Raw genomic sequence first — 17,608 nt, forward strand, 5'->3', positions numbered from 1 at the left:
ATAAAACAGGATGCAAATAAAATTCTCATAACACTCTCCCAAAACCTATATTTGCAAGCAATCTGTTTAAGGGTAATATTCCACTCTCCCTTAGGACCCTTTTCCTAGACTTCAATTTGCACTATTGTCTCTCTCCAACACTTTTAACTAACACTCGCAAAAGTCCTAGTTTCCGGGTCCAAAAGCCAAACAGTGTCAGTAATGTGGGGAAATTTTCACAGCTGCATGCTTTATCCTCATATATACAGTATAACTGCTCACCGACTCGAAATGCCAATCACAACAGTTGGCTTTAATCGCATGTGGCCCAGCCTGTCAGATGTCTCCGCTTCTCCTCTGCTTCCGACCGTTTCTCAACCGTGCATGTAAAGGAAAAGGAAACCACATAGCCTAGTATGTTTGAGGATTAACACCCCACAGTGCACTTCACACCACGCATATGTCGTGACCCAGCACCTCACACAGGGGCTATCCTAATGCAGTCCTAGCCTCTTACCAGATCTTATGGCTGATCCAATCTGACCAGCGTGCTCACTTGTAAGCCAACTATGTTCTCTTTCACAGCATCCGAATTGCATCAGGCACCTTAGACTCAAACAGACAGTTCCATAGCGTAATACTGTTTATTCCACTTAAAAAGGTTTAAAAATTGCACTCACAATTATCCAAGTAAAAATGCGCATATAGGTAAAATCCACGTGGTGTAGCGTCTCCTTCCGTATTTAGGCTCCGCCCAACTAGTTTCGTCAAGGATGACTCATCAGGGGCATGGCCTTACAACGGAGGAGACGCTATATATACAGATTGCCTCCATTCGTCACGCGTGTTAAGGTGCCGCCCACCAGCCTACGTCAGACAGGCAAAATACGCCTCTACTTTCTTCTATTGTGATTCCCTCCTACACTGTTCAGTGTGCTAGCGCATGCGTACATGAAACTTTCTCTCCGCAAGTGTGTGTACATACAAGCACAATTTTGGGCGTATGTATACCTGTATATACACCATTGGTGAGCTGGGCGCAGGGTGAGCAGAATGATGGCTCACCCTGCTGCCACTCAAATTTCTAGCAGCAATAAATACTACTTACCCCTCATGGTCCAGCGATTGCCAAAACCCCAAATTTCCTGTGCAGTATTTAATGTCAAAAGTCTTACAATTAGAAAGGGAAACAATGTCACCTCTCTGGCCATGCAAACGACAGTATCTGCATGTGGTGTAGATGCAGATACTGTCCTGTGCATAACCAGAGAGGTGACATTGTTTCCCACTTAGTCTTACCCCCCCCCCCCCCCCTACTTTTTGTTTTCCTTTCCGCCCTTTTTTCCTTTCCCCTTTTTCCCTTCCCCCTTCCTCTGCCTTTTCTCGTCTCGGTATTATCCTTCCAGTTCAGTGAAATACCAATATGTTATATACTTTATAATACCATTTCTTCACAGAGTGTACTACTTGAGTTTTTTCTTTGCATATTTTTGCATTGGGACACTCTTTTTAACATGTGTAATGACCTTGTCATGTATCTATTTGCATATATTTGTATCCATTTGTAAGCTGTATCACTTTAAGACAAGTGGCACGCCCTCCCCTTTGGAGAGCTGATCTTTACCTGCCTATTTAACTGGTCAGTGTGCATTTGTTTGTTATGCTATGATTAAGGAGCCATGTCTGCTCCGATACGCGTGAGCTTTTCCATGTGTCCATATATGTCACAATAAAAATTGGACTTTTATTCGACCGTACAGTGTAGCAAGATTTCCTTTTCCTTGTTGTATACTTTTGGTTGATAAGTCCCTGCTCCTGTATGAATGGTCGATTGGTGGTTGTAGCAGTCCCTCTACTTGACCAATCCAGTCAAACTTGAAGCCTGTTCAGGGTCTATGGCTAAAAGTATTAGAGGCAGAGGATCAGCAGGACGACCAGGACATTTTACCTTGTTTAAAAGTACGTAAATATGGCATCCTCCATATCCCTCTCACTTCAAGTGTCCTTTTAGATGCTTACACTGAATTTGCACTGGGATAGCAGAAGTGATGTGTTTCTAGAAAGGGAAGCCTGTTATCCCTTTCACGGTAAATGTCCAATGTTATGCCCTGCTAATGGTGGCTAATGGGCAACCACAAGTGTGCCAGGGACTTTAAATCTTTGTACACACATCAGATGGAAGTCCTTCAAAATAAATGACGAATTACTGATTGACTAACTATCATTAATGAAAATGGAAGCAAATGAATGAAAATGACAATCATAAACAATGGTTCTCGGTCACCTTGGCCGATCTGCCTGGCAAATCGTTTCCGCCAACAACTGTTCATAATCAAGAGTGTGTACAGGAATCAGTAGATCATGAATGATGTATCCACAAAGTGTCTGTGTGAAAAGAAAAACAGGAGTGCAGTTTCCAGCTTTGCACGCAAATTATCTGTAGTTTACAGTGTTGTGTGTATGCATATCATCCCTGACAGCCTATCGCTCATGACTTCCATCATCCATTATTCATTTTGGACAACTTTCATCTGACGTGTATACAAATCTTAAGTCTACCTTTATAGGTATAATGAAGCAAATCTGGGTAGATAAAACCTAGTACTTGCCTAATTAAAGTTATTTACATCCATGGCTCACACATATTTTTCTATATCAACTGTATCCAATTCAGATGCCACTGAAAGAGGGTAAACTGTCTTACCTTGGTGCCTTCTTCTCTTTGCCCCATGTGACCACAGTACCAGCCAGCCCCCACCTCCACTCACCATATGACACAAATTTTACCATTCCCACTCATGCTTAGGCTCTGGACAGGAGTGCCCACAGTCTGGCAGTTTTGAAGTGTGTTGTGCCCTTACAGAGGATGCACAGGGATAAGAAGGGGGCATGGAGGTCCTCTGAAGGAATGCAAGGAATGGGAAGACAAGTTGGGCATGTCTACTTTAATGGTGTACCTGTATAACAGAACTAGTAGAGCTGTGCTGACATGAGCACATAAGTAATTTTTGTTCTTTGAGTGTCCTAGCTGTATATTTCACTAAACTGCATGGAGGCACCCCCCTGTAAGGGGAAGCATCCCATGGGACCGTGGAGGGACCCCTTCACAAAACGGAACATTTGAAAATTGGAGGGAGATTTTCCCTCCAAAAATAACAAACTGTTGAGGTGGATACTGCTGTGTACTTTCTATTTTGAAGGTCATCTGGAGGCAAGATCCCTCACTGGCTGGCCCCCCTCTTTGTGTACAGTGTCATAGCCAAGCAGCCTCCACTTTGCTCTATATAACTGGCCGTTCTGACAGGCAAAAGCTCACCTTTTCAAAGCTGAAGATCCCCCTCCCTTTGTCGCTGGCTGAAGTTTATTGTGGGTTTTTTCTCCTCCCGCGTGCTTAGGTGACAGATGGGGTGTCATCCCCGCTCGATTGTTTTGGACTAATGTTGGTAAATAAGTTATTGATTGCCCTCCCTGGGCCTTTTCTGCTGGGGCGGGGTTTGTTGTTTGCTCTGTTTGTTTGTTAACGTTTACATTTGTTTGCCAAAACAATCAATAAAAATGTTTTTTCTTCAATCACCTACCTCTAAACCCCAATAAAGAATGGCTGCAGCCAATATTTAGGCAATAAGTACTGGTGGTCCGTATCAATTATCTAAAGGGAAGGTTCAGGGAAACCTGTAAAAAAATAAAAATCCCTATCCACTTACCTGGGGCTTCCTCCAGCCCGTGGCAGGCAGGAGGTGCCCTCGCCGCCGCTCCAGAGGCTTCCGGTCGTCTTCGGTGGCCGACCCGACCTGGCCAGGCCGGCTGCCAGGTCGGGCTCTTCTGCGCTCCAAGGACGGGCTCTTCTGCGCCCCACGCGGGCGCGCCGACGTCATCGGACGTCCTCCGGGCTGTACTGCGCATGCGCAGAACTACTGCGCCTGCGCAGTACAGCCCGGAGGACGTCCGATGACGTTGGCGCGCCCGCGTGGGACGCAGAAGAGCCCGTCCTTGGAGCGCAGAAGAGCCCGACCTGGCAGCCGGCCTGGCCAGGTCGGGTCGGCCACCGAAGACGACCGGAAGCCTCTGGAGCGGCGGCGAGGGCACTTCCTGCCTGCCACGGGCTGGAGGAAGCCCCAGGTAAGTGGATAGGGATTTTTATTTTTTTACAGGTTTCCCTGAACCTTTCCTTTAAGAGTGTTTGATTAGAGTGGTGTTTGGGGAAGAGGGGGCAAGTTCCCTCCTACGGTCCCAAAATCCCCGTCCCCAAAACCTGTTCTTAGGTGGGCCCTCTTTGGCTAGTACTAATTACAATAATGTTTTTATAGCATTTGAACAAAGTAAATAATCCTACCTATCTAATAAAATCCCTGTGCCGCTGCATCCAACTGTCCCTGTGTCCGTGTTTTTTGCTACTGCGCATGTGCGCAGCACAGACAGCCGTTGGACAGGAGGACGGGGCCAGGGAGCCGGGCGGATGAGTGCGCACGTACAACGGAAGCAACGGATGGGTGCACGTGCGGCGGACGGGTGCACGCACGTGCGGTGGACGTGTGCGCAAGTGGCGGACGGGTGCACGCGCGTGCGCGGTTGCGCGCATGCACACTGACTGGTGGTGGCGGCGGCATGAAAAGACCTAGAGCCCTTTTTAAACTGGTTTAGGTCAACTAGTGTTACCATAATGATTACAGAACCATAAAAAAACTCTTTTTCACAAACAAAATGAAATTAATTTAAGATTGCAATCATTTTCAAAGAGTCAAAAACAATCATTTTGTGCTTTTTCATGATAGATAATATCAAGCAAAGCAATGGACTTTATTAATATAATACCTCATTAGTCCGAGCTGGAACCATTTCAGGGTAACACAGCATACTGCATAGTTTAAAGCAGACCTATAGTCAAACTTTCCTCTCTGCTCCAATACATTAGCCACACTTTTATAAGTCCTAAGAACAAGCTCTTGCTTTTACAAAAAGAAAAATGCCTAACATAGTTTTTGATCCATTTTGTCAGTCATTGAGCTATCCAGCAGCAAATAGCTTGTTCTCTTTTCTCTGAATACAAGTGATTAGAGCTCAGAACAGTATAAAGACACAAAACTAAGCAGTCTGAACATAGCAGTGCTCTGCTTGCAGAACTATATATTGTATTGTTTTACGAGATAGACTCTTCCACACTACATGAACATGACTGGGAGAATTAGATTTTTACAAAGATGGCATTTCGATTAGCACTTAAGTATAATGCAAACTGGATGACTGAATAGTTAAGGAAACCAGGAACCAGGTTTATTAATTGAATAGTATGAAAACCATAAGTCCACTTTAAGACAACCTGAACTGCAGAGAACTGGGTTGTCTGCAGAAAAGACAAGTGATACTAGATATTTATTTACATGTTAACCTCAGTAACTCAATAATGTTTCATATGGATTCTGCACATGATATTAGACTGAGGAAAACACAAGGAAAAGGGAAAAGAGCATCACTGTCTTACTAACAGACTTAAAAATATTCAGTATTGTTTAATGCATTCACTACCTAAAACTTATCCATCACTGGTGAAGCAAGGCAGAATTAGCTTTTCTAAACAGAGTGGCCTAATTTGGCCTAATGTTCTTTTACTTTAGTCCTCAAAGTCATCAGAATCTTCCCAAGCATGGCTCCATGCTGAGCTGAAGGGAAGCAGCAAGGATTCTGGGCTCTCAATCTCTAATTATACAAGAGAAAGAAAGGAAGAAATAGTCATTGTGTGACAAAAATAGGCAATAAAAGCAGAACAGAAAAGTGGAGAAAAATGGAAAACAATTTACCCGATGGTATAAAACAACCAGAAAATCAATTTACTATTGAAACTTGCTAAATGATTGCAATCCCGTTTAGTTTCTTTTTAATGTTGGTGTCCGTGTTGCACATTACATCAAAATAGACTAATACAGATCTTTAGTTTTATCTCTTAATGGAACATTTAGAAACTCTCATGAAGGGCTAACTTTAACCCGCTTTGCTGCATCACACTGTGTAGAAAAAGCACAGAGCTTCCAGTTCCCAGCCACAGCACAGTTTATAAATTGTGCTGGTACTGAGTCTGCCCCTCTGCCTTCCAACAGACCAATACCCTCCTCTCATCCCAGCTCCCCCCTCCCCTTACCCACTCCCACCACACACACACCCCCACACACTTAAAGGTAAGGTCCAAGCAAAATAAAAAAATGAGTTTCACTTACCTGGGGCTTCTACCAGGCCCATGGAGCCATCCTGTGCCCTCATAGTCACTCACTGCTGCTCCAGTCCCCCGCTGGCAGCTTGCCAACCTCGGATGTCAGCGGGTTGCATTGCATACATTTTTACGCATTCCCGCATTAACGCATACATTTTTACGCATTACTGGTTCAATGCGTAAAAATGTATGCATTGAACCAGTAACGCGTAAAAATGTATGTGTTGATGTTCCTGCACTAGCGGGAATGCGTAAAAATGTACGCAAAGCGGCCCGCCGACCTCCTGGGTCGGCAAGCTGCCAGCGGGGGACTGGAGCAGCAGTGAGTGACTACGAGGGCACAGGATGGCTGCATGGGGCTGGTAGAAGCCCCAGGTAAGTGAAACTCATTTTTTTTATTTTGCTTGAACCTTCCCTTTAAAGGAATTGTGAGGTAAAGCAGGATAGTAAGGAGTTAATCTACTTGTGTAGATAATGCAATGCAGATCAGGACTCCATCTCCTGTTTTTCCCTGCATTGCTTAGTTTAACTATAAATCCTCCTGAATTTATCCGTGACCCACTTGGGTCAGGGCTGTTGACCCTGATCCATAAATGCCACACATGCACAGTAAATCAAGTCTCCATCATGTGTTGTGAGCACACTCAGGAGGCCACTGCAGTATTTGGAATTGAACTGCACTTGTGAATGATGGGGACCTTGATTTATGGATCTGGGTCAAAGGTCCCAACCCAAGTGGGTCATGGCTAAGTCGGGAGATTTTATAGCTAAACTACGCAGTGCAGGGGAAATCAGGAGTGGTAGTCCTGATCTGCATTGCATTATCTAGACAAGTAAGTTAACTCCTTACTACCCTGCCTCACCCCGGAATTCCTTGAACCCTCGGGATTCGGATAGTCTGATGTTGCTCATAAAGCAGTTTTGAGGCTTGCGTTCTCCAAGTCATGGGGTCAGCGTGATCACACTAATCACATGGACAAGGAGGTTTAAAGAACCTGTTAAAGATTTGTCCTACTCCTTTCCTCAGTACTTTGCAGTATGAGGACTGATAAAACTCCTGCCAACTGTGTTGTGTGTGTGTGTATTTGTTAGTTAAAAAAAAAAAAAAAAAGATAATAAACCACTTAATATTTTAATAAACATAAAGTTTTGATAACAATCTAGCAATGAATGTATGCCTCACTGCCGGGTATAACATGCATGATGCACAGATATTCTTTCCTCGTCACGCTGGGACCCGCTGCACCACATTCAATGTGATAGCCCCGTATGGCTATCACTGCTTCTACTACAGGATGCAGTGTTTTAGTGCAGCATGACAGATTGTGGTAAGTGTAAAAAATCAGCACGGTGGTTTAGTGGATAAAACCTTCACTTTGCGGCACAGGGTCCCCGGTGTAATGAAAAATATTGCAACCTATAATATTTTGCAACTTCAATGGACTGTGCTTAACTGTGCATGCCCCGTATTCTTTTACATTTCACGGCTGTCATTATTTGCAAATTCCGGTGTTTCATTATTAGTTGGCCACCAAGGTGGAGGGGGGGGGGTATTATTTCCCTCCAGGGAGGGTTATTAGTTGCCCACCACGGGGGTTCTTTATTCCCTCCAGGAGGGGTTATTAGTTGCCCAGTAGAGAAGGGTTCTGTGTGAGAATAGGGTTAGGTTGGGTTGCATTTTCTGATAAAAATACATTGAAATCAATGGTTGCACTTTGTGATAGCTATAAGTATAAATTATTGCAACCGGTTGCAAAATATTATAAAGTTGCAAACATTTTCACCACACCGGCTCAAATCCCAGCCAGGGCACTATCTGCATGGAATTTGTATGTTCTTCCCATGTCTGTGTGGGTTTCCTTCAGTACTCTGGTTTCCTCCCATATCCCAAAAACATACAGATGCGTTAATTGGCTTCCTCCTAAATTGGCCCTGGGCTACGATACATACATTACACGATACATATCTGGACATATTACTATGATAGGGATTACATTGTAAGACCCTCTGCGGGACAGCAGGCAGAGATGCTGTGTGTGGAGACTGACTCATTCTTCAGGCAGGCCTGAGCGTGCTTTGCAGACCAGGCATCCGTGGTCAAATGGACCCTTGACCCAGTGCTGTGTGCCAGAGATGTCACCACTTGCCTTTCAACATCACGGTACAGTTTAGGTATCACCTTTTTTGAGAAAAAATTACGGCCTGGTATCTTCCACTGCTGTGTGTGGCTTTGCTTTTGTGTGCTGCTTTTCCTCAGGTGGTTATCCCATTGCAGTTTGTGCTTTGTAATCATGTGCCTTCGTAAGGTAGTTGTCCCTACGCGGGTCTTGGTCTTTCCGCGGCTCAATTTGCGGTGGCAGAGAGTACAGATGGCATTGCTCTCATCTGAGGCAGACACACAAGAAAATGTTCACACCGCTGAGCCATGGGGTGATGGCACTTTGGTGGTGCCAGAATCAGAACAGGAGGGGGCGAAGATATGTCACACTTCTGTGCAGAAGCTGAGAAAGATGAGGTGTTCTGTATTAAATAGTCAACTACGTCCTGACAATATTGAGGGTTGAATTACACCAAAGGCCAGCTGCGACTGACTGAGAGGGCTGTATATAATGCGAGTGGGCCAAACAAAAACAAAAAAAAATAGATCACAAGAACAAGATTAGTTCTCAAAAGAGCTGTTGAGGGGTGCTTTTTTAGCAATAAGAATCAGTAAGGAGCAAGCTAACAAGCCTACAAGAGCCTAACTAAGCTTTCCCGATGAGAGTCTACAGCAGTTCACCCTTCTCTAATTACTGCAGGCACACGAGTGAGTCCAATGCCTGAAGCTGCCTGCCTTTAATAAGGGGGGGGGGGGGGAAGTGGCTCCAGGAGGGAGTGTAGCCTGATTGGTCAAAGTTGACCCTAATGATGCACTATGGGAGCGAATCGAACTTCTGGAAAAGTCTGCGGTTCTCCACGAACGCGAACCACGGAAGTTCGCCGTAGCCGTTCGCCGGCGAACCGTTCGGACCATCTCTAATGTGTGTGTATTATATATTCCATAATGTTATAATTTTAGCACACCATTTTCAAAGAGAACTTGCAATTTAAATATGAAACATGAAAACAGAGGGTTGTACATTCTCACAGAATTAGCACAATTTCCTAGACTTTTAGCCTTAGCTGTCACATATAACTGTACATTTCCTTCATCTGTAGGACCATTTCAATTCCATTTACAGGATACAGCAGTACAATAAGGTATTGACTGCTGCAATGTTAAAAGGTTACTATTCCATTAGGTATTTATTTATTACCACATCTGTAGTCATGCCGAACAGTGCTGTAACACAGATAAATGTGCGTATTTGTTCCACTTCTTTTTCTTTATATAGTTACTTGTATGTATGAAGACATACTGCACTTATTCTTTGGTGGCATGATGCATAACGTCATTTCAAAATAGTTTATAATAATAAGTCAGGGAACTTTGCACATTAAGCCTTCAAAATAACTAGATAATAAAAAGGATCCGGATGCCAAGCAAATGTTTAATTTCTCCCCAGAAAGTGCATCATTGATAATCACCTTCAGCTCTTCCTTGCCTTGCTGTGTCCTTGAGTTTGATGTGTCATTAAAAAGAAATGCTTTTATTTAGCTAATTTCCTGTTGCTGGAACATTTCATCCATTTTTAGTCAATTTGGGAACATACAGTAAATAATACAAGAATAAAGCATTGGTACACAAATATGCTGTTTTGAAATACATTACTGATACCAAAACTATGTGCACACATGCAAAAACTTATGGCTGAAACAGCCGATAATGACAATTTCAGCCAACAATCATTATGTGTGTACAGTGGCAGACAATCGATATTGCTCGAAACATGGGGGGGGGTCATTAGAATCTGTCCTGTTGGATCTTTATCGACCCCCGATACCTGAGCATTACCGATCGCGATGCTAGTGTCATGATCTGTTCCTGCTGGTGACATTTGTGAACTGTTGCATGGACTGCTTCTGTTCACCAGCAGATGTCCCTCCTCACATCAAGAACATTTTTGCAGTGTTCCTGAAGTTCCTCTGCCCACCAGCAGAGGTCTCTGTATTCAAGAACTGTGTCTCTGCAGCCTTGGAAGAGGTCACATGACCATCCTGCAGAGTATACAAGTCCAGCTACCAGTGATGGGAATTCCGGCTATTTTAGGAGAATCGGCTCTTCTGAATCGCCTCCCATCAAAGAGCCGGCTCTTACGGCTCTGAATCGGCTCTTCATTACATATCACTAGACACCACTCAGAATTGGAGTAAAAGCCCCACCCCCGTCTCCATGACAACTCCAGACTGCTTCTCGGAATGGGGCAATCCCTCCTGCTACTGCTCTGCTCCGCCCCATATACTCCTACAAGCTGAAAGAGGAGGACGACATCTCCCAGCATGCCTCAGCGCCCTTTATTACAGAGCAAATCAGAGCTCTGTGGGGCGGCTGAGGCATCGGCTCTTTTAAAACTAAGAGCCGGCTCTTGTCGTTCGCAGCAAAGAGCCGGCTCTTAGAGCCGGCTCGTTCGCGAACGACCCATCACTACCAGCTACAACAGAACACTGTTGCTAGTTTATTGATGTGGATAGCCCAAGAGCCTGTGTTCTGGTCACTGCTCCTGTTACCTAATCCCTGTTACCTGATCCCTGTTACCTGATTGTTTGACTTCCTGGTGTATGATATTGGCTTGCTTGACTATTCTATTGTTTATCGATTGTATTTGCTTGACTTCCTGGTATCTGATCTCGGCTTGTATGATGTTCCAATTGCCTGCTGCATTATGTACTATGCCTGAATGTATATTATTGTGTATATATTAGTTAGTTAGCTTAGTTTAGACAAGCTTCGGGGTTCACTGTGTGCACACTGTATATATTATATTTGGGTTGTTGTATGTCTGATTGCAAGACATTTTCCTACAATAGTATTGCCAAGTTGTTTGCAGTCGTATTGCTATTTTGTACAGTTTGCTTGAATACGCTTGTATGTATGTTCTTACACCGATTGCATTTTCACCTGTATATATCTGGCACTTTGTAAATAAACCTTTACTTATTTCACCTTACCCCTGGTTTGGTCTTCAGTATTTCCCCAATTAGTGACAATCTGTATTTAGTGCAATGCTATGTGCACTGTTCATAACAGAATGAACTAGCCATAACAGTCACTAGGAAATACTGAAGGTTCATTTGTTCAGCCATGGCAGTTAACCAGACCCAGCTAATTAGATCAAGGAATATTCCTGCTACCTCCATGCTTGCAGTCATAGGAATTGAATGGACTTTCCAGCATAGTGATTATTATTCCTTGCTAGCAGAGGATGAAGAGGACTATTGTTATGAGGACTTGTGTATATATTCCTATGATGAATTAATGCAGACTATTGTAAAAATTGAATCTTCTGTTTATCGGGGAGAGTTTGAAAAGTCTGAGGTACAAGCTTTGCTGCAGATTTTGCAAACTCTTATAAAAATGAAAAGTCCTGTTACCTCTTGGAATCAAGCCAGATCCTTGCCAGTAATTAGACAGACTGAGCCAATTAAATCCAATCATGGTCCTGCTACCTCCATTAACACTGGAAACACATTTGTTCCAGCTATGGAAGTTGACTGGACTATTCAGCATAATAAATATTATTCCTTGTTAGCAGATAAAGACAAACATGATTGTTATAATAAATTGTCAGTGTATTCCCGCGAGGAATTGATGCAAATTATTAGGCATGTTCAATCCCTTGTGCAACAGGGCAAGTTTGCAGAATATGAGGTGCAATCTTTATTGCAAATTCTGCAAACTCTTGTCACTGTAAGAGATCCTTCCGCATCCTGGACTCAAGCCAGAACCTTGCCAGTTTCCATTTATTGTAATAATTCCTCCACAGCAATAAATCAGTCTGAACCAATTAAATCAAATTATGTTCCAGTTACCTCCTCACTGACAGTGCAATCCTCAAGTTGTGCTCAGGATAATCTATCAGTTCCCATTAAAAGTGACTGGGACCCTCCATTTGGAAGATGGGAGATTGAGTGTCTGTTTAATGAATTGGTGGATGATTGGAGGTCGTTTACTCAGTATTATGCTCAGAAAGATGAATCATTTGTATTTGCATGTATAAGATCTGCACAAATGTTGGTTAACTTGGATGCTTGCATGCAAAGGTATGTTTCCCCATTAATTGATGCATGGGAAAAAGTTCTGTCTACCTACTTTCCTTCTGCTGATCTTTCTAATGACCAGTTCACACAGTGCTCAGTGGCTAAAGTTAAGTCTAGTTCTAGTCATAAATCAATTTCCCTTCAGACTGCAAAGAAATCTACACCTTGGATAAAGCAGTATCCAGTTACTTACCAAGAGCCTGTTCTTGCTTTGAAAACCGTCAAGAAAGCAAAGAGTAAACGGAAATACTTTCCTAACCTCATCCATTCACCTTTCACTACCTGTTGCACCAGATCCAGGTGTAATCACCTTACAGACTTTGACACAAAAGCCGCCTGCAGAACCTCTCATCCAGCCTCCTGCAGAACCTCTCATCCAGCCTCCTGCAGAACCTCTCATCCAGCCGCCTGCAGACTCTTGCCTCCAGCCGCCTGCAGACTCTTGCCTCCAGCCGCCTGCAGACTCTTGCCTCCAGCCGCCTGCAGACTCTTGCCTCCAGCCGCCTGCAGACTCTTGCCTCCAGCCGCCTGCAGACTCTTGCCTCCAGCCGCCTGCAGAACCTCTCATCCAGCCTCCCGCAGAACCTCTCATCCAGCCTCCCGCAGAAGCTCTCATCCAGCCTCCCGCAGAACCTCTCATCCAGCCTCTGCAGAACCTCTCATCCAGCCGCCTGCAGAACCTCTCATTCAGCTGCCTGCAGAACCTCTCATTCAGCCACCTGCAGAACCTCTCATTCAGCCGCCTGCAGAACCTCTCATCCAGCCGCCTGCAGAACATCTCATCCAGCCGCCTGCAGAACCTCTCATCCAGCCGCCTGCAGAACCTCTCATCCAGCCGCCTGCAGAACCTCTCATCCAGCCGCCTGCAGAACCTCTCATCCAGCCGCCTGCAGAACCTCTTGTTATAAACTGTTCTTATCACCTTGCTTCGACACCATCGTCTCACAGACTGTGAGACCACTTGACTCTCCACACAGCAAACAGGAGACAGACTTTCTCAGGCTTCTTCAATGTTTACGTTATTTATTCAAGTCACAGAAAGACAGATAGATACAGTCATCATATCCTAGCTATGCCAATCTTCATGTTGCGTTACAAGCTCGTGATGAGACTCCCTGCTGAAGTCTATCAGGTACCTTCTTCCTAACTACGTTACACTAAACTACCTATGTACAGCATACATTATATCAGATTACAGAAAGGAAGAACATGCTTAGAAGTCGTCCCAGTCAGCCTTGCTAGCTAGTGCGGAAGGAAGAAGCAGAAGTGAGCTCTCGTAGCTCCCTCAGCCTTTTATACCGACTAGGAAAGAGTTAAATATGACATCATCTTCGCCAACCCCTAGACCAGATTATTGGTGGACCCACTCGTGGTGTCATCATACACACCTACTTGATTAATAATCAATGAGGCATTTGACCCATATGCAGGAACGTGGATGTTTAATAAATATGGCCAATGTTTTATGTTCCTGTGGTGTAGTGTTAAGGTCAGAGTAGTCCAATGGCCTTCTTTTAGGAACATGTTCTCAGTATCTGCGTGTATCCTCTGCTACACGCAGACCCTGAGATGCCTCTGCCTGCATCACAAAACCTCTATTTATTTTAAAGGCATACACTGCGGACAAGCCTTTTACATAAAACTCAGGCCAAGTAACTGAGGCCTACTTAAATTATAACAATCCCCCCTAAAACGGCTTGACCCGCAGATCCCAGCATCTGAACCTCCCAGTACCGGGTTTCTTTTCTTTTATGTTTCACTTTTCGATGTTCGTGCCCACACAACTTCTCTGCTCTAGGCGATTACCCCTGGAAGAGAGAGAGCAAGACCTCTTGGTCTTCCTGTAACCAGGCTCTCTGGGGAGGCCCTACTTCTAAGTCCCTCTATACCACATGCTCAGCATTTGCGTCACTTACGTATCACTCACAAACTTGCATGACCACAGAAAAGTGAAACTCGTTTGGTTGTTACAAAACGGAGCAGTGCCAGGTGCCTTCTAAAAGAGCTCCTTTATACCATCAGCTCCATCACAGGTACTACTAAACCTATACCCGTAACCCTGTATATCCCTTAATTTAAACTATTGGTTCAGGAGATTGTTTACGAGGCACCAATCTCTGGACCAGGTTCATGTGTTTTACGTAATTTTAACCCGCAACCTCACCTGGATAATGATGCCTAACGTTGTCATCCCCATCCAGACGACCAGTGGGTGTAGAAAGAACTTTGAAACTGCAGAGGCCCCGTCCGAGTGTCCCTGGAACATCACCGGAACCTTTGTCCACCAGGTCAGACTGGAACTCACCTGCTCATTTTTGTGTTCTACCTCGTGAAGATCACCTGTATCATGGTGAAATCTTACCTCTAACTTAGTGTACTGTTTGTTTAACCTTTGTAACAAAATGTGGTCGTCTTGGATCAAAACCTGTTCCCCTTTGTCCCATGTCGTGTTCTCTTTCAGGACGGGAACTACCCGTGAAACTTTGAATTTTAGATTTTTCTTACCAATTTGAAAAACAACGTCATCCAACCTGGATGACAGGATCCATATGGGATCTCCACTCACCCAATATGTTCCCCTTGGAAACTCCCCCTTATCGGAACAATTATGAGAATATACCTTGAATGTATCATTAGAACTTATGTTAAAGAACCAAACCTTTCCTTCAGCCACCGGAACTATCGGTTGGGCTTCAGGGTGGATCTTTTGAATGGTAGCCTCGCATTCTGCGTTATTGAGCCAGCAGGCTTCTTCACTAAATTTGACTTGCTCCGGCCAACGCAGGTACTTCTGCAAGAATTGCCCGCATGAGGACAACTCTACTTGCTTCACCTCCCCGTCTAGCACCAAAAAAGGTTGACCTCTCAGGTCCTGGTGTAAGACACGGGTTAAGGTGGGAACTAAGGAAGTAGCGGTGCCTAAAGGAATGTTGCACCGTTTCCATTTGTTCACCCAAACATCTCGAAGCTGCCATGCAAAAGATCCTTCTCCAGGAAAAGTAATATACCTCCCCTTGTCCAATCTCTCGCTGACAAAATATGTCCCCAGCTGTCTTGATTGGACCTCTTCCCCCCTTATGTCCTGAGGCACACTATGTACCTGAGGTCGGGAAGACTGTACTCTCTGCAATCGTTCGATTAAGAGTACCTCTTCACTTACCCAACTATCATGAGGATAAGCTGCTGCATATGGACTGTGTAATATCGTCCCCTGTTGTGACCCGTGTAGTGTGGATGGGGTTCCCTGTGTGGGCTTTCCCTCCCCCGGGACCGCTCTCCCCACCCTCTTTGTCGCCTGGAAATGTGGCTTGATCTCGATTTTTACTTCTTGTTTCGAGAACCACCCACCCTCGGCTTTCCAGCCTTTACGTGTGTATAGTTGTTTCAGAGGCACTCTCTGTTGGTAGCTCCAGAGTGTGATGTTGTCCCCTGCGTCTCTCTGGTAAGAGAATTGACGCCTCCTGCTCGTTCCTCTCCAATCTAGAACCATCTCACTCTGCATAACCAAGACAAGGTACCCCTGAATCACACACTCCACCTTTTGCATGTACCCATTGTACTGCAATGTACCTTTTAACAAACCTTTGGATCGGTGCATCGATTCTGGGAGTGTGGTATTAAATAGCAGATTTACACTGCCATTCAATCCCCACTGCCCGCACACCTGACCCTTCAGACCTTTCACCCACATTGTGCCATGAAATTTGATTAATCCTGGCACAAGTGCTCTCTTCCTCCATCCCTGCATGGTCCATCTGTGCCAATCAGAGGGAGGTGTGAAAGGATCAGTACCTTTGTCACCCAACATCAACATGTTTGGGCCTTGCATTCTCATTAACCCCTTATTATACATGAGAATGTCCTCTCTTCGTTCTCCTAGGACGGAATGGCAACCTAAGATCACCATCAGCACGGTACTCTTCATTATAAAAGCACCACCTTGGGAAAGAAAAACATTAGCAATTTGCACTATGCTTTGCTCAGTCAGTTTTTTTAGAAGTTTTCCGATCTCAGGAACCTCGGTTTTTAGTCTCTTTCCAATTTCAGGAATCTCGTGTTTTAGTCTCTTTCCAATTTCAGGAATCTCGTGTTTTACCAAACTTAGATTGGCATCTGGAACCTTTCGCTTATCCGACTGACATCTCCAGCTTTGCTGCCAGCACTGCAGCTGTTTCGATTCCATATTGCCCGACTCCTGAAATCAAAATACAAACGAATCAATTCTTATTAATGATTTGGGATTCGCCCTGCGGCCTGTACTCTGTACACTTTAAATTGATCAATATATATCGTAATTGATCTCGTTGCGTTATGGTTCTCATGAACTCTGTTTACTCTTTTTGGTAGATTGGAGTTAAACTTCACCCCCCTACCTCAGTACTATCCTCAGTACTTACCTGTTTAAAATATGCTCCCGCGGACTTCACCTTTGGAAGCTCTTACCTCATTGCAGCTCACTCCACATCCCCCCTTATCTGTCCATGCGCGGCCGTCGCATGCACAGATTACGGATGCCACACCTGATGCTGCTTTGCAGGTGAGCCTGCAATGCTCTTACTCATTATCGCATTTACTTATCTAGAACTTCATCGCGATACCAGCTCTGCTAGAAGTTCTGTGTGTTGTACCCTCTGATCAATGTTTGCCGTGCCACTACCTAGACTACCAAAAAAAACGGCTGCCTCCCTGTAGGAAGGAGCGCTTTGCACTTAAACTACACAGGGTGCAGGGCTAAGCATACCAGCGTCACATGCCTGTATGCAGATCCCTGAATGCCCACATGGTAGGTAGTCACATGGCAAACAGCGTACTGATACACTGTCACTCTGTACATGGCAATTCTATCATCTGTATAATTGCCCCATGAACTGCGGTCAGTTTTTGTTCTTTGTGCTACAATTGATAGGAGCTGGAAAAAACATATTTGACCAATCAGTGGACGAAAAAAACGCACAAAAAAACGCCCCAGCCCAGCATAGACCTCTCAGTCAAGCTCTGGCCCTGTCCACGACAAAAACCGGAAAAAAATCGTTACCACTCTGCAGCAGCGGCGACGGAAACCCGGCTTGGTCAACTCCCTTTTTTCCACCTCCGGCACCCCCCTGGTGCACTGTCCCCCCCTATACTCTATTGGGAACTCATGCTGCACCACCCATTAAGGTGCCCCACTTACAGGAATAATCCCGTAAGCAACTCAGTACAGACACTTTCCTGACCTGCACTGCTACGTGTGTCCCTGCCCCTAGCTGG

Source organism: Hyperolius riggenbachi, chromosome 2, assembly GCF_040937935.1.
Source record: "Hyperolius riggenbachi isolate aHypRig1 chromosome 2, aHypRig1.pri, whole genome shotgun sequence".
Classification (NCBI taxonomy): Eukaryota; Metazoa; Chordata; class Amphibia; order Anura; family Hyperoliidae; genus Hyperolius; species Hyperolius riggenbachi.